The following is a 24437-nucleotide window of genomic DNA, read 5'->3' as shown; positions in this document are numbered from 1 at the left end:
ATTCATGATACTTTTGCTGCTTTGACCTCATGAAAGCCTGTAGACTGGATTCACTTGTTTGCAATCTGTAAATACTTCCTAGTATTTATGAACCTTTAGAACTGGTCAAAATCCCTTCAAAAGTAACCACCTCTCATCCATGGAAAGAAGTGCACTGGAAACTGCACAGGCAGAGCAGGATGTGTCCACTTACACGTTCCTTTGAGTACCGTTACTTTGTACTTAATACAGTGACTACAGTTTGTAAGCAAAATTGTTTTTTGTTTTTGTTTCTTTTTCCCTTGGTTAATCTTTGATTCTGGTCTTTAAATGTTAGGGACTGTGCTCAAACAATTCTACTAAAAATGCTGTGCTTAAGAACTGTCTTACAATGTGGCTATCAGGCCACGCTTTTCTTTGTCAAGACTGATTTTCAAGGCATTGGGGTACATAGGGTCAGGACAGACTTTTTTATTCAGCGTGTGTAACAGGCCAGTGCTGGATGGGTGATGTAGGTTGCAGTTGTCCTTCCAGTGGTCCCAAGGAGCTTGAGCTGCTGCTGCTGCTGCTGTCCCTGAGAGGACTTGTGTCAGTCACAAGTGGCCGGGCCAATGATACCTTGGCTACTGTGGGCCGGGGCAGCTTCAGCTGCTGTCAGCTGGGCCTGGGGCTGCTCCTCGGCCATGTAGCGGACAGCGGGCAGAGCCACTTCCCGTGCTGCTGGTGCTCACTGCTCGCGCCTCGGCGGGATTTCGGTGCATTTGGCCAGCACAGCCATGGTCAATTACTGCAGAAATTTACAGCCATCTCCTATGGTCACCTATGACACGTAATTTATATAAGGATCACATTTTAAAATGTGTGACCTTTCCTTGATGACAAAATAACAGTTCCTCGGTATTCATAATGACACTGTGAATACAAAGATAATATTATCTAAAGCATAGCTGGAAAATTCTCATGTATTACTAGTATAGTTATTATAATTTGAAAATAAGATTTCTCTGTTTCACGAAACAGTGATCTTTTAAAGTTTTTTCAGGACACACTGCAGATGTTCAAGTACCTCACAGAGTTCAAAACAGGTTAAAATTAGGCCAAACTTTCAAAGCTAAAAATGTTTCTTTCTGACATTTTGGTCTGCAGGTGTGGCTGTAATCAGCAAATGAATCAAAGTGCAGCAGCTTTGCTAGAGAACTTAAGTCTGATACTTGAACAGCTTAGCTGGAGGAGAGAGCAAAGGGTGAAAATTCAGCGTACTGAAGTGGATAAACATTGCTATTGAGCAAATCTAATGCACTGCATCTTACAACTCAGAAGGCATCTTGCCATGTGCTTTGAACAATACTTTTTTCTTTTGTTTCTCTTTTACTGTCCCTCATTGTTTTTTTTTTTCTTTCTTTTTTTTTTTTTTTTTAGTTTTATTTTTACCTTTATAAAAGCACTAGCAGGCCACCTCAAGTTCCTGGCCCCCCCCCAAAAAATAAAAAGAGGGCAGTCTTGTGTTTCCAGTGGAACAGATTTTTGAAGATTGGTCTGCCCCAATACACAATACAGATTTAGAAAATCATTTTTCACAAAACATATCCACTGTTTAAAGTAACAGGAAAACAGTGTGTTTCATGTGATCAAAACTTTTTTTTTTTATTTTTCTGTTAGTATTTTGGCATTTGTCCTGCTTTTATCTCATTACCATGTTTGTCTTCTATATGCAATTAATATAAAATCATGACTGAATGATTTTATACTGTTATTTATATTTATCATATTCATTTTTATAAATACAATATTTTATTATTTACATTATATTATAATATATAGTGTAATGTAATGTAATATAATATAATATAATTTACTTTATTATTTACATTGTAATATATTATTATATAATATATTGTAATATAGATTGTATTATAATATTATAAATGTTATTTATTTTATTATTTATATTATATTTTATATATTTACAGATCTTTCCATATTTGTATCTACAAATGATTTGAGACTAGGAGAACAGGCACAGATTTAACTTCAGTGTTTGACAAACACCATGTTTTTTTTCTTATGGCCTGCCATTAATAATTTTTTTAAAGCACTTATTTATAGCAAGGAACAGACTGCAATGTACTTAGCAGAGAACTGTAGGCTCTCCGGGAGAACAATAGAAAGATAAAATGTTGTAGGATTTTTCTCCTCTTTTTGTTAGAATAAAATCTACTCATTGCAGAGACGACCTACAAACAGGTTTTCTTCACCTGCCAACCAGGCCAACGGAGCTTTCTTTTGACTCAGCTGGATATTGCTACTGCTTTCAGATACAGAACGGTTCTCTTTGATTTTCTGCTGTATTCCTGGATAAGGAGCAGGGAGGGAGAGGTGAGGCACATAGTAACTGACCAGTCTACTATTTGACCATACTCTTTTAGATTTTATTATTAAGAAAAAATAAATACATTTAAATCGTGTTAGATGATTAAAAATCGGAAGACTAAAAGTTCCAAGGTATGAAATCTGAAGAATCTGTGTCTAAACTGATTTTGGAGTATGATTCCAGATTGTTCAGATTCTGAACAAACTTCAGTGCAGAGAAGAAAGAGCTGGCAGGACTTGGTCCTTGTGGATGAAGAGATATAGTTCAGTCTCTCACTGATTTCCTGCATAAATTGAGTGGTCTTTGTGTACCTGTTTCCTTTATGCAATGTGACATGTTCCTTGAGTGCTTTTAGGATTAATGTGCCATGAAGAGTTGGGGTTGCATAAATACCTGAATTGCTCAGTTTCCACAAGCATGTAATTTTCATTTCTAATCAGTTTGCAGTGGTCTTTTTGCCTGGCCATTAGAAATGGGAAGGGGAAGACTGCCGGAGGCCACACCAGTGTTTGGGCTTCAGAAGATCTAGAGACAAATGCAATTTCATCATCTAATGAAACTGAGATAGTTCTTTCGTTCAGTCCCTCTGAAGCCATGCAGATTGTACAGTGTTTATATCCATATCCACATCTGCACCCAGAAGATGCCCTGGAACATCACAGCACGAAGATAGATCCATTTTACTGAGGTGGTAGTGGACTCTTCTTGATTCAGCAGAGGAATCAATGAGGAACTCACTTGAAGCTATGCTTATGTGTCACTGTGGTATACCTAATTTGTGAGGGGTTGTGAGACTGAGTTAGGCATGTGTTAGGGCAGACCGTGAAGACAAGCAAGTCTGTCAGCAGTGAGGAGGGAGGAGTATTAGCACTTCCTCTTTAGGACCATGAGCATTTTAAATAATTAAATCTCTTTCAATATGTAACTTTGATACAATGTCAAACAAGAATAAGCTGTCTGCTTTAATCTCTTATTATACAAATTAACAAATTAGTGATAGCAAATTAAAACCCTTTGACACTGAAAGCTGACTGCAATGATCTGCTGCACTTCACCAGTTTCCTTAATAGTAGTTTTGTCTTAGATACTTTGTTAGAAGCTGCTGTGACCTTGAAGTCGTTTAACTTCACTGTGCTTTGAGAATGTGCTTCTTTACTAAAACAAGCCACACTATTAATGAAAAATTACAAGAGAAATATGTGTTCCCCTTTCTCACTAATGTGAGAATTGGCTGATATTTCATTTTGTAATCAATGCTTGCAGAACTCAAAGCAAAAGAAAGGATGCAGTGAATCCCCTTGTCATTCCCTTGCGGTCTGTTTTGGGGTTTCTGTCAACCTCATAGCACTTTTTACAAATCCCTTCATCAATTCTTTTCCAAAATGCCAGATGCTTGTTGGATCATGGATGTAGTTCATCCAGGCCCCCTGTGCGCTTCTGATTTAAAATGAGCTTTGATTTCTCTGAATGAGCTAGTAATGCTTTTGAATGCAGCATAGACATTGGTTTTAAAAGTGATTAAATACTATAACTAAGAACATACATTATCAACACTTACCTTTCTGTGGGCATTTATTTTGGTATATAGTTTTAAAAACTTGACTCTTTCAGAAATAGATATTGGCAAACTGTTGACATGATATTTATAAAGAAAGACAAAATCAGATAATTGAAAGAATATTTCTAAATGTGATTAGTTAATACACAGGACATCAGACTACATGCGACTAGCTCCATTGAAAGAAAAAAATGGGATAACAAATTAGCTACAAGCTTAATCTGTTTGCGTAGTTCCTAATATCTATACACTGAAATACTCTGGGCAGCCGTTTACCAGTAAGCTGTATCCATGAGGGAAAATTTTGAAGCCCTGCCTTTTGCATGCTATCCACACAGTGATCAGAGCTCCAGTTTCATCTTCATTCCTCTTACTGCTTGGCCAGATCAGAGCTTTGCTTCTTCCTGTCCTTGAAGTCTGCTCTAGACCACTGTTTCTTTGTAGACTCTTTTTGTAACACCTTTATGATCCTACATTAGCTATTTGCTTTTCCTTCTCAGTCCTATACAATCCTTTTCCTGTCTTTTCTTTTGACCAAACTGAATTCCTAGCTTCATACATGTGCCTTTGATGCTGTGTGCCTCTTTGAAGCACCCTCCCCCTTCACCAGCCTGCTCGAATTTCTTTGATGGAATCAGGGAAACTAATGGTATTTCTTGACCCTTTGTCTTAACTCTGTCATATTGTCTTTGGAAGGGGACATGAAGAGATGTTGGCATCTGAGCCACTTCAAAAAACACACACGCACAAAAATCCTAGTTTAAGAATAAGTTACTGGCACGTGGAAAGAGGAATCACAAAATGAGGCATAAACCCCTGTTTCCTTTAGTAACAGTACTCCCCTGTAATTCTCCTGGTATCACAGAATTGCCTTCAGAGGAGATTTCTAAGAAGCCCCCAAACCGGGTACCAGAGCTGTTCCCCACACATGCACATGTACACACAGGCATTTATACTTTGATCTGAAAATAGGGATATAAACAAGTGAAGATTTAGCTAACACAAGTTTTTGACTGCTCTTCCATTCCACATTGCAAATGGGATTGCTAGTGACATAAATAAAAACACTGTTCCAGACAAATTCTTCTCCAATCTCATTCCGCCAAACCCTAGGAGATCTTTTGGATCTGTCCTACCTCAGAGTAAGCTTGTCTCCAGGATACTACTTCAGGTGCCGCTCATGCCTTTGCCACTGTCAGTTGGTCACAGGTGGCAGCAGTTGCCATGAGAGGAAACTTCCTCCAGACACTAGTGCCATGTAAAAAGTCTCTTCTTTCCTATGAATGACTGATTTAACACCCAGGGATCTTGAGGTTGCATTCTGCAACAGTCATAACCTGGAGATCAGGTTATTTCCTTTATGTCTGTATGGGCTATATCTTCTGTGACACAAATTCTACCCAGACAAAGCAGTCCAGATTCCCATCTTCACTAACTAAAGTTTAGTCCCAGGTGTCCTATGGCACTTGCAGTATCAGTGCTGAAAACCATGGCATCAGTGCAAAAATTCTTAAAGGCACAGTGGCACATTCCTATTTTATATTGTAATGCAGCCAATTCTCTCTATTTTTTTTTTCTTCCTAGTGTGTTTTGCAGTTTTCAGACTGGCTGTCCAAATTGCATTACCTGTAGAAGTCTGTCATGTCTGACAAACAGATTTTGTCTACAGTAACCCACAACTTTACAGTCCAGTTTCTGGAGATACCATCTTCTTGCTCTGTCTCTCTCAGAAACCTTAGAGAAACCTGCTTCAACACAAATACCATCTTACCTGTATTTAGGGGTTCACAGCAACTACCTTATCTGTATTTACAAAAAACAAGTGGTGCAAGACATTTCAAACTTAAGAATCTAAATGTTTAACTTGGATTTCAGTAATCCTCTTGCTTGCACAAAGCAGGTTGTTTTGCAGTTCATTCTCTGGGAACTTCCATGGTCCAGTCTTCATGTCGGAAATATCTTCAGATCATACTAAGCTAGTCTTAGCCTGTTATCAAGAATGAACAATTCTTCTTTTTATGAGGCAGCTCTTTGAATCGTTTGAGTGCTGTCTTCTGCATTTATATGTGAAAACAGCTTTCATGATTGCTCTTCTACAGTGGGGATAGCGGAGATTCAAGCTCTCAACATGTAATTCTTTTGCACTGTTTTCCATAAGGACGAGTGCTAGCATCCATCCAAAGCTTTTACCTAAAGAGAATTCTGACTTTCGTGTATTGAAGGAAGTTAATGTCCTTTTTTCTTAAACTTCAGACTTCCTCTGTGGAAACAAATCTGCAAAAATTACATGTTATATATAATGCTGACATGACCTTGCTAAAAGTCTTTTTTCATCAGACTCACAGAAGTGCCAGTCTCCTCTCAAAGCTGTCTGGTGTGTGAAAGAACACTCTCAAAATCACAAAAGTCTGAAAGCTCCACTTGGCTACATTTCAAGCAGAAGCAGTGGCTTTCCGATGAACTTCCTAGTATTTGACATTTGTGATGCAGCCACCTGGAGCTCCTTCCACACTGCTGCTGAAATGTTACACACTTCCTCAAGTGTCTAGAGGGGAAAAAAAGAAAAGAAAAAAAAAAAGCCAGTTTGAGATCTGTTTCCATCTTTGCATGACCGTAGAGTGCGAGGACCTCCACCAGTTGTAAGGGTCTACTACTGTAAGTGATGCTACTAAAAATATCGAGCACCTAAGTGTACAATGGGGCAGTCATTCCAGAGGGCTTAATTACTCACCTGAAATTGTTACTCTGGGTTGTTATTTTAGTTGTTACAGGGTGTCTGCACATGTATTCTTAAGTTCTCCCACCTCTAAGTCTTTTCTAACCTCTGCGCTACATCAGCTTAGAGAAATTAGGGACAAGGCATAATACCTGCATAGAACAATAATCATATCCTATGATTATTTGTGTCTGACAGTGGTATACAGCTGTTGCTAAGACTCTGTACCTTCTTTAACAAAACAGGGTAATGTACTTTTAATCCACTCTTCATGAAGGTATTAAGAAAGTCATAATATCTGTTTATCTACAGAACAGGCACAGATGACTTACATTACTGGAAAGGTCTGAAATTCAGCCCTCCATCTTTCCATGGCATGATCCATTGATTCTCTGCTATTTGCAGTACTCAAAGCATTCAGGGGAAAAAAAAAAAAAAAAGGTCTGATGTCTTCTCCCACAAGGTAGATGTTAAAGATAGCCCATCACTTTTAATAAGAGGATATATATTTAAATTCTAACCCAAAGTTCTACTCCTATCAACAGTCTCCTCTGAGCAGGTAAATATATTTTACTTATTGTATTTTAATGGTTATATTGATCTATATATCATCTTTAAACATCAAGTGGAATACTGTATTAGCTCCATGCTTCATGTAATCCTGTGTTCTGCTTCTGACATCTACATGCAGCATCAGATAGTTCAGATGAATGTGCAAGACTGCCAAAATAGCCTAGAATAAATTAACCTCAGACAGAAGTTTCTTTCAAACTTCAATTCTCAATAATCAATATGTGATAAAGCATTTAAGATTTTTTTTATTATTATGAGTTGTTTTGAAGGTAGAGTATGGTTGCTTTGTTTCTTTAAAAAAGATGCTTCTATTTCAGTCAGTTCACACAGTAGGCAGTCATGATAGGAGAGTGTTACCACTGCCCGAAGCCACCCGCTTTCATTCATTAGTGTAGAAGGTAGGTCCAGCTCCTCCACTGACATCAAACCAGTGAGGATTTCACAGGAGAAATTAATTTCTTGGTTATTTATGTTCAGGACCTCCCTACTTTGGGCTGTCTGTGAAGGATTGGATGAACCCCTTGATGTATTCTGTCAACAGAGTGTCCTGTAGAAGTTCTTGTTGACTTTCATGTTTTTGGTAACTTTATTTCTGAAATGTCCCATGTCAATTAGTGTAATAGTTCATGTGAGAAAGATTAACTGTTACAAGCATTATGATGAACCTTTGCAAGTATAGCATATAAACAAGTGTCTCCATTTTCCTGGGCAGAAAAAACAAATAGGCCTGCTTGATTTTTATTCTTTGCTTTGTGTCCTTTGATCACATTCTGTCATTTGTATCGATGCTAAAAGCTAGTATCATTTCTGTTGCAATGGTTGGGGAGTCTCACTTTTGCTACCTGTGTCAAAAATCTTTCTTTTCTGATCTCAGATGACAGAATGGAACACACCATTTCAGGCAGCAATGCATCATTATTTTTAAATAGTATTCTCATGTCCTTGTTTTGTGTGCTAGATTGACTGTCATGGCTTGTTGTGAAGACATTTTTATTAGGGTTTTTTTTTCTTTCTGAGAGGTTACAGCTGGTTTTGAATTTAGCAGGGTGAATGAATAATTCTTGGGTATTCTAAAGCTGAATTTCATTTTCTATCATATTGTCCCTTTACATAGATTTCTTATTGCTTTTAGAAATTCCTTAGTATCTTTTCTTGCAATGCAAATAATTGTGTAAAAATCTGGAAGTCAGGCATGTCATGGTTTGCCAGCATACTTTCATAAGACTTGAAGAGCTTATCAGCCAGGTATTACTAGGTATCTATTTCAAACCGGTTTCCTCACAGAGAGAGACCCAGTGGCTGTTCAAATCAGCAGATTGTACCCAGGTGATTCTGCTGATTTCCTCATTTTGCGTTCAGTGAAATCCCAAGGTCTTAACTAGTCTAATACGAAAGAAAATTTCTTCTCATCCTCAAATCTGGCAACCTGAAAGGGTGAGAAACTCATCTTGTTCAAAGCATTAGTCTGCCTCAGTCGGGGTTATGTTCCTGCTTGTGAATGTCGCTACTGTTTGGCCATCTCCTTTGCAAGGATAGATAGCTTCTTGCCAGGCTTAACCTTATTCCATCTGCGGAATTATGACTTGTGCATCCAGCGGGATACCCATAACCTGTGCTGTGTGATTATGTTTTCCTGACAGTTAGGCTGACTAGTATCTTTAAACCTTGGAGAAATAGTCCTTTTCAGTTCCCAAAATGTTACATGTTAAAATACAAATTCATTATCCTTTAATTATAATAGATAAAATAGTGGATTGCGTCTGTTGTGAATACTTAGTAATACACGTGGTGTTTATTGGTGCATTATTTCATTTGCATAAAGCAAACATAATTAGGCCATTGAAATCTATAAAACTGCTCAATTTTCAGTCAGTTTGCCAGAGAACTAGTTGGTTCGCTGGATCAAATGCTGAACTCACTCCAACCAGAGAAGAAAATATTAATGACCGAAATTATTATCCATTATTCTCCTAGCTTCGAAAGATACTACACCCCTGGTATCTTTCAAAGATGAAATCACCTATGATTGTGTATTACTGACATGGAACAGTTCGTTGTTAGAGATGCTTGCAGGATCAAATTTAAGTTGTATGAGTTAAAGCTTTAAATGTATATATGTCTGTGCTTCTTACTGTAGGCTTCCAAGCGGAAATCTTGAACCTTGTTTTTCATTGTAATGATTGCCTATTTTTCCCACCTTTTCTTGCTTAAGGACACACATGTTTTTGCAGTTCTTCTACAGTATGTGGTTAAAAAACTCTGTGATAAATCTGGGAGATTTTATTTCATTTCATTATTATGTCCTTCCAATACCTGCCAAAATACCTTGAAATTAGACTCCTCTTTGAACTCCCGGAGGTGTTGACTTTCCTTTAGTTGCCTTTTGGTAAATATCCCTACAAATCTTTATTTGTTTTTGACTCAGAAGAAGTCAGTAGTAACACCTCTGGGCACTTTATCTAGAGATTATTCTACTCATGATGCTGTTGTGGCATTTTACTGATACATGTATGGAATATATGTGAAATATTAGAATCTTATTAGATATAAATAGCCTAAGAAGTCTAATTAGCATCAGAAGTCATCCCTGGATTGTCACAAATACCGGAAAGTGATAAGAATTATTTTTCCTCATCCTGTTACTGTTTTCATTCAAAGATTGTGAAACACTAGTTCTCATGGTTTACATGCAAAGAGGAACATTTCCTTTAATATTTAAACTTCTGACATTATTGTGCTCTCACTGGAAAAATATGTAAAGCCTTCTGCATATATCTATTCATTTTTCTTGGTGATCATAAATAGCTTCTGTAAGACTTGACAGCTTGGGTTTTCCCTCTTGAATTAAATTCAGGCCATTTGTTGGGTAGCAGAGGGAAAGTCGTATGACAGATGCCTAAACTGGCAAGCCTGGAAAAGTTCTAAGAGCACAATAGCTACTCCCTGGGAATTACTCTTCTCTTAACAAAAGTCTGCTTTTCCCTAGATCATTGAAAGAGTCGTAGTTTACTTCTGAATATTTTTAGATGAAGGCTAATATAAAAGCTCTCCAAACAGATTTGTGTTTTAAAATATTGCTCTACAACTGCTATTGCTCTACAGATTTTCCTTAGATTTATGTATTTGAGAAAAAATGCTATAGTTTTATGATCGCTTATTAAAAGTGCAGTATTAAAAAACGTAATTCTCTATGTCGGGACTTGATGTAACATCGTACATTTGTGTTATTGTCCAGAGCTTCAAAATGCATTTTGCAACAAAATATAAAGCTCTCATTTCTTTTAAATAATCTGTAAGAATAATGTTATTATGAACTGCCTTCTGAAATGAATGTGTTTTTCTAAAAGCAGCAGGAGCTGTTTAATATAAAAATACATGTAATTTCGGTTTTAAAGTGGCCTGGACACAGTAAATACAGTTTTCTTCAATTTAAGAGTTTCACAGTGGACAACCACACCAGCTATTATTTCTCAGTGAAAACCAAAAGCCCTAATGTTTAAAAGTAAACATGCAGGAAAATAGTGGTGCTTGCTCCCAGGCCTTATACATCTTTTTTTTTCTATTAAGAATAAAAAATAAATTACATAATACTCCTCACTCCTGCTGTCCTACAATGGAACGGCAGCTGCCTCAAATACGCTTTCTCTGTATGGGCCTGGGTGCGAGCGAGACCCTTGCTGTGCCTGCGGCCCCGGCGCTCCCCGGGCCCAGGACTGATGTGCTGGAGCCTGGAGGGCGCTTTGCTGGCAGCACCTGCCTGGGCAAAGGGCGGGCGGTGGAGGGAGAACCTCCCAGCAATGGCCGCGGCGCAGGGGCGGGTGTGTGAGAGGTACCTGCCTGCCTGGAGAGAGCTCGGCGCCTCAGCCTGGGAGGTTTGCCGGGGGAAGCATCGTATGTAAAGAAATAAGATTAGCTCGTATTATTTATACAACACCTACTTCTAAGTAAAATTGCAAATCCAGCTAGTCTGTAGGTGTTTAGAACTGTCTGTGTTAGGTAGACACTGTAAGGTGCTGGGGAGAGAGGGTTATTGCTTCAGCAAAAGTTCAAGTCTCTCTATGTCTGAAAACCAGTCTATGCAAATATTTGCCCAAATAGAATTTTGCATATCTAATTTTAGATTGATAGTGGTGACCATAGCTTTTCATAATATTGAATATTAAGAATTTTCAAGGTAGTAAGAGACTATAGAAATTCCCCAACTGAGCTTTCAATTAACTCTTTAGCTCATGTCTTTATTAGGGATCCTGAGGGCAAAAAAAAATGTGTAATAGAAAATTTTTAATTATAAATGGAAGTGCTTTTGATTTTTTGTAGAAGATAAAATGATATATAAAGCATGTAGGTTGAATTTTTGATCCTTCAGTAATGAAATAACTCTTATGTCCTGTCACTCAGCCCTGCTTCAGTGTCAGTATGGATATACTTGACAGAAGGATCTACCTCATACTTTCCACTTTTTACATTTACTTTGAGCTAGAGGGCCAAGAACTACTAATGTTACATTATACATCTTGTAGCCTAGTCACTTCAGTGTATGTAGAATCTCATCTGCTCTGTGCTCAATTTCTGACAGTGCTCATCTAGTGCAAATGAAAAAGCTGCTGCATATTTTTTTCCCCTATGAATTGATGACATCTTCCCCAGCAGCGGGAAATCTCTATCGCTGTAAGTTTTCAGCAAATAGGCACTTTGCACGTGCATAATCTTTTTTTTCAGTAGAACTGGCCTCTCTCTTCTGCTTTCACCCAGAATCTTCTACAGGACACAAGAAAAACAGGACCAAGGAGGAGAGTTCACCTTTTCCATGTCACACACCCCAAATCTGTGGTGTTCAAGGCAGTATAAAGAAAGTAGTTTCTGTCATCTTAATTTTCCTGTCTTTTATGAAAACCATCTCTTTATATATACTGTCTGATCATTTTTCTTTCTTTTGTTCATTTGAAGGAGAAGGGGAAGAAATAAGATCTTTCTGCTTTAGCTTGTGAAACTTATTAAAGCCTCCAGCTTGTCCTGTTTCCTGCTTCACTTAACTGCTACTCTTTGCTTCCACCTCACTTTCTCATTCTAGTTGCCCCAAGTTCTGTGTCCAGTGACACTCACAGAAGCAGAGTAGTGATTTTTATGGGTGTGCTTGATGCACTATTTCAGCAGCTTTCTGATCAAATTTAAATTTGCCTTCCTGAAATACAAAGCCTCTATGCACCCACAGAAGAAACACGTGCCAAAAACTGAGCTCTATAGGTAGCTTCTAAAAGAGTAAAGATGAACTTAAAATGTATTCAGTGTGTTCTTCTGTTGCTGTTTTGATTAAAGATATTTCCTTCAAAGAATATGGCAGAGCTTTTGCTGTTGCTGCTTTCAGACATAAACATTCAGATAAAAGGCAACATGGGATCATTTTGAGACAGTCAAGTTGAAATCAAAGAGAATTTCCAACAGGTTGGCAGTGCTGTGTCTGACTGAAGCCAAACTTCCAGGTATGTCTGATGTGATTCAGATGTTTTTGCATTTTTTTTTTCACAACTGAGTGAAATTAAGGAGTTTTTATCATTTGAATGAGAAAGTTTCTGTAGCTCAGTGAATCAGTTGGTAACACATGAAGAAAACCTTTTTTTTTTTTTTTTTTTTTTAACCATAGTAACATATGTGACAAATGATCTTGAGAATGCAGTGAGCTTGCAGCTCGTATGGTATATAGGATATTAAGAGAGAGCAGATCAGTGATTTTACCATATTCATTTCTTCCATAGTAAGTAGCAAGAGACGCTGCCAAATCATTGCAATTAATTCAGCACAGTTTGGCACAACTGCCCTTCCCTACTGTGGAGAGACTTAGATCTGAGGTAGCTGCGGGTGGGAATTGGCTCTTGGAACTGGCGAGCGGCGCTGCCTCCAGAGGAGTGTTGGGGACAGTGTTTGCGGTGCGCTCAGCGTGGCCTCCCATAGGCTGCTGTCACCTGGGCTGCGAGCTAAGGGGGTGTCTGTTCTGCAGCCTTTGCTGCCATCATTTAGGAACAGGGCCACACGGAGGGGTTTGGCTTTTGGCAGCAGCAACCATGCGTGCGTGCATGGGTGTTCGCTTTTTGCTTGCTCGTTGTGATTGTCACGTTCCCATGAATTTTCTGTGTTGCCCTCATGCACACAAACAAATGCAGCCCTTTGGATGTTAGGCAGGGGCATGTTTTTCCAGTATCCATCTTATTAAAATCTATTAAATTCACATCCTTTAAGGCACTTTCTTATCAGCCACAGTAATTTAGAGTAGAATTTTTTTAGAGGCAAGCCTAAAAGACATACTCCTACGTGCTTTTTATCTGTTAATTTAAGTCTTTTCCTGCAAATAGGAAGTATTACCTTTAATGAACTGGGGAATAGCGTTGAGTCAGGTATCTATCAAATATAGAGGAAATAACCCATTTTATTTTAGTTATCACATTCAAGTGCAATTTAAAGTGGAGTTGGAGTTGTTGTGAACAGTTACATTGTATTTAGAAGTGCCCAGAAAAGAACCCAGTGAAGTGTTTGAACTGTGAAGAAACACTTCAAATAATGAACTTTTGATCTTAGTTCAATAAAAGAAATGGTTTGCATTCATGACCATTTTGGATGTACTAACTGCAACTTGTCAGCTTATTGATAACTACTAGAAGCAAAAGCAGAAAAAAATATATTCAGAAAGCTAATTTTGTCCCATTTTGTTCATTTTCAGTCTTCTAAATTATTTTATTTGAGAGGACAGATCTAATTCAGAGAAGCAGAGATTTGCTGTAATTCAGTCCTCTGCAGGAACAGGTAGAAGATGTCGGTATTTGCTGAGATAAGTGGCTGAACGGCGCTGCATGTTTTTCCCCCATGATGTTCTGGCAATTGTGTTAGTATTAGTGGCAGTAATAATAGCAGACAGTGGACCTGAAACACACGTACATCATGTGCATCCACAGACATAAATTTTTTAAATGTCTAGTTCATGCAGACTACTTTTTAAAAGTGAAAGCAGGGCATACTCTGATAGGTTTTTTAAGCAAGCTCCATGCGTTTCCTATAGAGAAGACATGCAAATTTCAAAAGGTCAGTTTGAGAGTTGGAGAAATTAAATGCTAATATCCTGGCTATATCAAATAAAATAGGCATTGCTGGGGTTTACTTTGATTTCAGGATTTACTCGAAGGAAAAAAAAGTGAAATCGTTGTCTCACTCAGGACACTTGCAAAAGCACCTAGGTTTTGGAGTGCCAGGATTTTATTTCTGGTTAATATTTAAATTATCAAATCTATAATTATAGAAATTAAATCCAAAATAAACATATTTATTTGCAAAATTTACTCCTTTATCTGTAGAAATACCAGATCAGTAATTTTGCTTGCAATATTTAGTTCTCAGGATTCAGTTTCAGCCTCATACTGAAGTGCAGAGGTTTCATGCAGGGTTATGCATCTTTATACAGTTATGCATGTACTCCGTGTGTGTGTGTGTGTGTGTGTGTGTGTGTGTGTAGATATGGGAGTAGCTTATACTGAGATCTGCACAGCAAAGCAAGTGCCCTGCATGTAGAGAAACTGTTACATGTGTGGCACCATCTTCTCTGTGTTCAGATTAAGGAAATGTCTTTTTGTATCACCTGTGGGAGGCAGCAGTTGTGACTGGAAAGCTGTATAGTTCAAGACTGCGAGGTACGCATCTTCAGAAGGGATGATCTTCCCAAGCAGTACAACTGTCCTTCAAATCCTTTCAGTGCTAGAGAGAGATGCCCAGGATGAAGCCCATGTGGTCTTTTTAGAAGGGGAGAACGCCTCTCATGTGAGCACAGCAGCAATGCACATGTCTGGACTTTCACAAAATAGCATATGCAGAGCCTTTGGACAGAAAAAAAAAATTACTCTGCAGATTCACTTTTATTGCAGTTGTGTCCGTAACCTCTTGAAATTTTAGAGAAAATGAAAATAGAACCAGCAGAAACTGCCATACAGTACCTTAGTTTTCCAAAAATGTGCAGTAGTTCTGACCTGGCTTAGTTTTGATAGCTTAGTTTTTCTTGGACAGCTACACTTCATCCCTTGAGCTTAATTTTGCTCTACAAGTTGGGATCTTAATATTTGTTAATTAACAGTTCATTCTGTCATCAAAACTGCCGAGCTCCCCAAAGACAGGGCAGCGTGTCCTGCAAGTTGTGCCCTGTGTGATTGTTTCACTTGTTATGGCACCTTGGGGCCTGCAAGACCAGGGGCTTTAGTTCCTTCTGAAGCTGCGTGACCCGGTGCTGTTGCTTTTCTCAGCATTTAATAAATTCTTAGCCTTGATGTTCCATTGAAGTCATTCCTCTGCATCTCTGTTGTCATATGCTGATACAAATTTTCTGATAGTGCAAACCAAGTTTTTATGGAGGTAAAGCACATCATCATTAATTAATGAATCAATCATTAATTAATGAATCAATCTACTCAGCTCTGGTGAGCTCTACTCAGCTCTGGTGAGGCCACACCTGGAGTACTGTGTTCAGTTCTGGGCACCCCAGTATAGGAAGGACATGGAGCTTCTGGAGAGGGTCCAGAGAAGGGCAACCAGGATGATTAAGGGAATGGAACATCTCTCGTATGAAGAGAGGCTGAGTGAGCTGGGCCTGTTTTCTCTGGAGAAGAGACGGCTCAGAGGGGATATGATTAATATGTATAAGTTCAGGAAGGGAGAATGCAGGGAGGAAGGGGACAGGCTGTTCTCACTGGTGGCCAGCGATAGGACGAGGGGTAATGGCCACAAGCTGAAACACAAGAAGTTCCATCTCCAGGTGAGGAGCAACTTCTTTACTGTGAGGGTGACAGAGCAGTGGAACAGGCTGCCCAGGGAGGTTGTGGAGTCTCCTACTCTGGAGGTCTTCCAAACCCGCCTGGATGCCACCCTGTGCCACATGCTGTAGGTGTGCCTGCTTGAGCAGGAAGGTTGGACTAGATGATCTGTAGAGGTCCCTTCCAACCTTAAACCTTAAATATTCTGTGAATCTGTGAATCTGTGAATTAAGGTGGTACTATATTTTTTATTTTATCTCTTTCATGATTTGGAGGATATCCTTCCTTTATTCGTGTCATGATCCGCAGTCCAATTAATATATTCTTATAGATGTTGGTTAAAATAATAATGATTTTACTAGAAAAAACATATATTCTTCCTACACGTTATTGTGTGCAGGTTTTTCATCTATTCTCAATTGCAGAAATGTATAGAAATATATATATATGTACAGGTATGTTATAGAAGCGTAATTATATTGTCTCAAATCATGCAGATACATTCCTGACATGACCATCTAAATTAGAGATTATCAATGAATAAAAACCTTATTTGAATTTGCAAACGAGGCGTTGGTTAGGATATGCAGGGAAGATTCTCAAAAGGATTTTAGTGACAGGCTATAATTTAACTTACTTGGGCATTAAACAGGGCGGTATAGACTCATTCCAGATTAGGTTTTTGAATGGTTGCATTTGGAAGCACCTGAAGAGAGGAAAAATGAATGTAAATTTCTGGAAGAAAGACATTGTCTTCTGTTAGATCCTACCAGCCAAACCAAACCCCAGTGTGGTTTTGGTTGTGTTTCATTCTTGTTTGCTCTCAGAATGATGCCCTTCATCTGTGGTCTGACAAATACCGGGTGTTCATAGCTGGGTCAGCCATGCATGAGCTCTGCTTGCTTCCTTCCTGCGAGTAGCACATTCTCTCTCCAGGAAAGACCGAGGTCCTTGAGCCTACTGGGAAAGTGGTGTGAACAAATTCATATTAATTTGTATTAATTGCAGGCCAACTCTATAGTCTGAAAAATGTGGAAAAGAATATTTACAAGGCTAAAAGTTACACTGCATGTGCTTGTAGCAGCAATAACAAGCCCCCATTATCACTGCAGTCGCTCTTACTGGTCAGGGAGGTGCCTGTCTTTCCATGAGAAGCTTGGGATTCAGAACTTCAAAAACAAGTGTTTCTAACAAACCAGGATAAAAGTAAGAAGGAAGACACAATAGCTTCATATCTCTCATTCACAAAAAGTAAATGATATACCAAAAATGGACAAACAGTTATCACTACAGAAATGAAAGGGTTTTTTATTACTATTTTTAGATATTTCATTGATGGAAAATAAACTCTTGAACTGGCCAGCAGTAGGATGCCTTAGGCAGCCAAGCTTATCAAAACATGGTGACTTTTACTGCTACTGTTGCTACTTTAAAGACCTATTTTCATGAGCTTATTAGCTACTAGTGATCCCTGAGGAAAAATACAATTAAAACTTAATCATACCAAAAGCTGAGGCTCTTCTGATTCAGCGAACTTGTAATCTTTTATATTTATCAGTTCACTTGCAAATGTCTTAGTACTAAGAATGCAAGGTATACAAATTATCTTCAGTTTGTAACAATGCTGCTCCTGTGCTCACTTGGCACATTTTGCCCTTTCTGAGCCTATTGAACTGTGCCTTGTCTATGTGTCTGTAAGACAAATTTCAGGAATTTGGTTTGGCTGTGTCTTTGTTGTTTTATACCAGAGCAAAACTACTTTGCTTTTTTAAAGATCATACCACATGAGCTCCCCAGGCACACTCCTTTTCTTTTCGTGGGATGTATGCAGTACTCTTTGAAAAGTTTGAACAGCATTTAAAGAATGTGTTTGCATAAAGCTGTAAAAATAACTAGAAACTAAAATTAATTTCAGACAGATTATTTTAAACGTATAATCTCTGACTAGAAGGTAAAACAAATCAAAAATGGTTAATTTGAGGGAATTTCAAGTTTCAACTTGAAAAAAATCATAACTAAGTTCAATGGCAATACTCTTTTTTTACATACTTTTTACATACTTTTTCACTCAAGAAATTCTTGCAGAAAAAAATATTTCACATATATCTTCTCTGCTGTAGCTAGATGTTAGAGGGATTGTAAACAAAGAAGAACTGTGCAATATGGCATTTTGATCACAGGACACTAGTCTTTGCCCGTGTTGGCTTTTCCCGGTCACCCCCTGAAGAGAAACAAAACCAAGTCCTACTATTGATACTGCTGCTTTGAACAGGCAGTATGTTAAAACTAGATATAATTTCTGTTTCACATGAATAGCAATGTATTTCATTTTTCTTAGATGCACAACAGAATTTTTTTCTCCCTGTTACCTTACCAGAAAAATAATTGCACCCATCGCACCATTTTATTCAAACCTTTGAACTTCTGGCTAATTGTCTTAAACTAAAGTGAATTATTGAATTGTGTCGGAGATGACTGCTTAAATTAAAAGAAGAAATCTACAAATGAGGAAAGTTTATTTACTGTAAAACATCTCTCTTTCAAACAAAAACATTCTTAAAATAATTGTCAAGTTTCGGCTAATTGGAATAGATTCCACTTCCTTCTCTCCCACTCTTCTTTAAATTCAGTTTTCTTGATTTTACACTACCCAGGTCTCCATGCTCTGTCTCAGTAATGAGCGAGCGTAACCAGTCTTTTTTAGAATAAAAACATTATCTTCTTCATTAGGGTGGCTTTGAGATACAATTCTAATAGGTTATGTTCTCGTGGAATAGGAGATCTACAGCTGTTCACAAACCCCAAACTGCAGGAGCAGAGTTGGGGTTTGGGGTTTTGAGCATCAAACAAACCATGAGCTTTTATAAAAACGTAGAATTTACAACAACTTTCAAAGTAGTTAGAAAGAAAAAAAAAACAGTTCAAAAATACTCTATTATTGTTTGTCATAGTGGGAGTTTAACATAGCATCCTTACTAGCCACACTCTAGGAAGAAATACAATTAAAAGACTCAGAGAGAGTCTTTTACCTTTGGTAATTTTAATCAGTGATACATTTCCATAAACACATTTTTTTCTGTAAACAATTTGCAAAGGAATGTATTTCATGCTGTTTTAACATGCTGAGACCAACTTTATTCTGATATATTCTAGTCTCTTAAAACAACTAAAATAGGACCCATTCTGTGCTTGCTGGATGGCATCATGTCACAGAGATTATAAAACTATGAAAGACAGCATACTCTCTATGACTGGCCTTGAGACATGTGAAATTACTAATTATTAGACAGTTTGCAAATAACCCTTTCAAATCTTTTGTCTGATCAAAGCTGTCGATGGTTGCTTGCCGTACAAGCTGTTGTTACTCTACACTTGATTGTATCCTAAGTCAGAAATTTTCCATTGCTCTGATAGTACGGTTCTCCTAAGCGGTTTTAAAGTTAAATTTAAAACAGCTTTATGTCACATGTGTTTTATCTAGGATTTAACTTCACGTGTATGGTCCCAAGTTTCCCAAATCTGTTCTCATACATAAGAAAATTTATTTTTCATAATCAGTGGACCCTCCCTCTCCAGCTAAGTGAGAACTCAAGGAATGTTCTTAGCTGTAGAAACATCCTTCTCTCAAGATTTCTCTCATCCATCAGAGATATTTTCAACTATTCATCAAGATAATTCTATAACACTGTAAAGCTGTTTTGTTACCTAAAGAGATTCTTCATGGTAAAACACACAAAAGCACGTTAAAAATCAGAAGAATTGTATTCTTTCATTTATATGAAGTGTGTCTATATCAGCAATTTTAGCTCTAGTAAAAATAGAAAACAAGATTCTTTTGAATTGAAATGATATTGCTCATTCTTTTCTGTTGTTTAGACCTCCAAATCCAGGCTTTGGCTCCACAATTTCTATGAAGTAAACTTAAACAGAAAAACTTAGCATATGCCCACTAAAATAGGATCTACAAAACAGATAGATACAGTTCAAAAATTTATGTACAGTTAGTTTTGTGTGCTTCTTGTATCTTCAATGCCTGCTTTTTTTTCTAATCTCTGAGTAAATCCAGAAGCTCTGCTTTATCATATGAGGTCTCATATAGGTTACGCCTTAGCAGTCAGAAACAATCTGTATATCCCAGACATACAGGCAAATAAAGAGAATAAGAAGTGGGGCTAAACTGCTAAATCAATTTGGTGACCCAGTTCCATTATAACATTAGCATTTTTTTGTTCTCCCTGTATCACATAAGCATCAGGAGAAAAGTTTTCCAGAGATCACCAGCAGTAAAAGGGATGATAAACGCACATTTGAAATGCACAGAGCAGCAGTATCCTTTCCATAAAATAACACAGTATGAGGAATCCTGTTTCCTGGGCTACGTTTCCCTGCAGTTATCACTATGGTATGATTGTCAGTGTTCACTCCTTTACCAGAAAATTTCAGCTTCTCTTCTTGAGAAACTGAAATGTCTTCTGACTTGAAGACATTTCTACGGAATTAGATCTGTTCTTCTGCCCTGTATTCCATGTATGTTGGGGTTATATGTTCCATGACTTCTAATGAGCAGATTTTTCATATCCTTAAATTCATTTCTACTTGCCAAAGATCTGAGCTCTGGAATTGAAATTTACACTGATTTTGCTTTTAAGCTATAAAATACAAGTATATATAATCTTTTTATATCTCAAGAGCTACACTGAGACTGCAGTGCTTGCAGCACTTGTTTCATATTTCTTTTTTTTTTATTATTTTTTTCTGTTCCCTTCCCCCACCACCACTAAGGTGCTAAAAAGGTTCAGCTTCATTGTCTTATCTTAATTCCTGGTTTTCAACTCTGTCTACAAATTCAGTTGAGTGAGACATTCACAAGTCTGGCTGCGACTGAACTGAGCTCTCCTGCTCTAGGCAGCAACAGAGGCTGAGCACTTCTCTATGATGGGGCCTTCTCTTCTGTGTTCTTTTATGTACTCTCTCCATTCCTTTCGGCCTATTTACTACCTAATGTTTAATCAAGCCTATGAAACAGTGAGATATTTTACGGACTTTCTTGGCTTCTGATCATACTTTGCCACAAAATACCTTTTTTTTTTCCCCTGAAAATCCAAGTTTTCTGGAGGGCTGGCGTAACCTGCCTCTTTGGCATGACTTGTTTCCCACTGTGATATTTTCCTGCTAAGTGTTTCTGTTTTCCAGCTTCCCCTAACTCACTACTAGAAACATGTTTTATCTGACATTGTGGGTGGTGCCATGAAAGGGGCATATATACAACTTAACAGACTTCCAGCTTTTTCCATCTAATTCCCCACACCTGCCTCATCCGTTTCTCCCTTCAGTGTCCCCTAAGTTACCACACCTTGCTCTGAGTTGTGTGTGTATGCATGTGTGTGTGCACGTATTCATATATATAAATACATACAGATACACACACATACAGGGACATTTTCAAGAATATCGAATATATGTAGCAATAAAGCAAGTGGATGGCTGAATGTTCTTCAACAAAGAGGAGGAAAAAGTGTTCAAAAACTGTTATTTTCTACGTTTCATCTTTCTTCCACAGACTTACACTATTCCAAAACGTTAGGTACTACAAGGGCTTTTTAGGATCTTTTTGTATTTTATTTCTTTATTTTGGAAATAGTTTAATCTATCTTGTATCAAATTTGATTTTTTTACCTTGTAGCTTGCCTGTTTGTGACTGTATTGGGAATGAATGTTTAATTAACTGCAGGAATAAATGGTAGGAGAAGATAAAAGACAGAAGCAAATCAAGAAATATCATAGCCAGATCCTCTGGCAAGCTCCATAGGTGAATGGTATTTCTGTGAATTAATTTTGATCCATGGCCATGTTTGGTCAACAGTAGAGAAGATGCAGTAAATAACAGCAGCGAGCTGGGAGAAAATGGACTGGAACTCAGAATTTATGTTACTTTTTACTGAATTAGCAACTGGACCATTGTCATAGGGAGCTGAGTAGGTTCCACTAGGGCACAGGCTATTTCCCTTCAAAACAACCAGATTGGAATGATTTCTGTGTCACGCTACTGGCTGTGACCTCGGGTCCCGGTGGGTCGTTGTGTTCTGTGTGACTGACTCCCTCCTCCTCCCCCTGTGCACGTGGGCATAGTTAGCGAGTCTGTCCATGAGACCCACCAAGTAAACATGGTTTGCCTTTGGGGAGCGGAAACATGACACTGGCACTGGGCTGCACTTGCTCCCTGTCACTGCTATTTTTCCCCCCTACTTTGCTTTCTACAGTTTTGTTTTGTTTGATAAAGGAAAATATATTTTGTCTGGAAGAAGGAGGTATAAGGCTGCTGCCATTTTATAAATGTTATTTGGTGATCTAGTTTAATTAGGACTCAAGTTAAAAGGAGCAGATATAAATTTTTTTCGAACATGATGTTTTTTTCTAGGAATGTTCTTGCTGACAAGTTCAAGTACTGCTTTCCTGTGTTCAATTCAAGTTAGACCCTGACAGAAGAGTTTTGCCCATCTTTTCCTGTATGTGAATTGTTATGTTTTCTTAGTAACTACAGACGTGTCCTGAGTTTTCTCAGAGGGTTAGTACCTCCTGCCAAGGGATTTTTTCAGCGGCCCTGGATGGCTGGGAAGCTCTCTTTCCAGTGCTGCTCCTTGCGATACTAACTCTCATGCAACATAGCCCGTTCTGTTTACTGCCTTGTACCACTGCAGTAGTGTGGCTTCGATTCAGGAACTTGCTAAGAGGCCTTATGCAGAGTATTTTTAAAAGAAACAAACAAGAAAAATTGCAAAAACGCTCTCTGATTTTGTGGCTCCACAAAAAAAAATGTGGTTTCTGTCCAGCAGTACTAGATGGTTTGGCTTAAGAAAGTTATAGCTTTGCTTGTTAAGAGAAGAAATAAGAAAGGTCAATTTGCTTGACTAGCAAGTAGCTTGCAATCAGATACCTTATTCTTGGTAAGTATTGTATAAAAGGCATTTAAATCACATGCACTGCACACTAATAGGAAAAACAGGTACTTAGCTGTGTACATGTGTAAATGCACAATGAACTCTTGCACCGGGATCATATATTGATCTATCAAGTGGGCAGATTGGCTGTTCAAATAAGTCTTTTTTAATAAACTTTTTGTTATTATTATTCTTTTAACAGACTTCTAAATATTTGGGAGTTGTGATTTTAGTTAAGACTTTGTATATTACATATATTTAAATATTCTGGGTCAGGGAGGAGTGTAACAAAAGTCTTGCATAAACAAGGAATACTGGAAGACAGGCAGAAGGTAAATGCAGTACTTTCAAATTTTGCCTACTCCCAGTTTCTCAGTGGAATTTCTGCTTGCAAAATCTATGGAGACCTGTGTTAGGAAGTGGATTTGTCAGGCTAAAGTACAAAAAGTAGAATCATTACCAAAAATAAGTAAAAGAGGCTAGAGTTAAAGTTGTGTAGAATAAACAAGATCCATAGAATCATAGAATCATAGAATCATAGAATGCCCAAGGTTGGAAGGGACCTCAGAGGTCATCGAGTCCAACCCCCCTGCTCACGCAGGGTCACCTAGAGCACGTGGCACAGGGCTGCATCCAAGCAGGTTTTAAAGATCTCCAAAGATCCACAACCTCTCTGGGCAGCCTGTTCCAGTGCTTTGTCACCCTCACAGTGAAGAAATGCTTCCTTAAGTTCCTGTGGAACTTCCGATGCTTCAATTTGAAGCCATTTCCTCTAGTCCTGTCACTGTCCACCACTGAAAAGAGGCCTCCCCCCTCCTCCTCACTGCCTCCCTTGAGGTATTTATACACGCTGATCAGGTCCCCCCTCAGCCTCCTCTTCTCCAGGCTGAACAGACCCATCTCTCTCAGCCTTTGCTCATATGGCAGATGTTCCAGGCCTCTGATCATCCTGGTAGCCCTGCGCTGGACTCTCTCCAGCAGTTCCACATCCCTCTTGTACTGGGGAGCCCAGAACTGGACGCAGTACTCCAGATGTGGCCTCACCAGGGCTGAGTAGAGGGGGATGATCACTTCCCTCGACCTGCTGGAGACGCTTTTCTTAATGCACCCCAGGATGGCCTTCTTGGCCACCAGGGCACACTGCTGCCTCATGGTCAACTTGTCGTCCACCATGACACCCAGGTCCCTCTCTGCGGGACTGCTCTCCAGCAGGTCCACGCCTAATCTGTACTGGTGTCCAGGGTTATTCCTCCCCAAGTGCAGGACCCTGCACTTGCCCCTGTTGAACCTCATGAGGTTTCTCGCCGCCCAGTCCTCCAGTCTGTCCAGGTCCCTCTGGATGGCAGCACAGCCCTCAGGGCTATCAGCTACTCCACCCAGTTTGGTATCGTTGGCAAACTTGCTGAGGGAGCACTCCAATCCATGCTTCTTAAAATTAATTTTTGGTTTAAGGCATCAAAATTGGTGTCATTTTTCAAAACGGTTCATAAACTCTTTGGAGAAAAGCAGTGTTTTCATT

Source organism: Nothoprocta perdicaria, unplaced genomic scaffold (genome assembly GCF_003342845.1).
Source record: "Nothoprocta perdicaria isolate Ctin4 unplaced genomic scaffold, notPer1 scaffold_13, whole genome shotgun sequence".
Lineage (NCBI taxonomy): Eukaryota > Metazoa > Chordata > Aves > Tinamiformes > Tinamidae > Nothoprocta > Nothoprocta perdicaria.
This window is presented reverse-complemented; position numbering follows the sequence as displayed.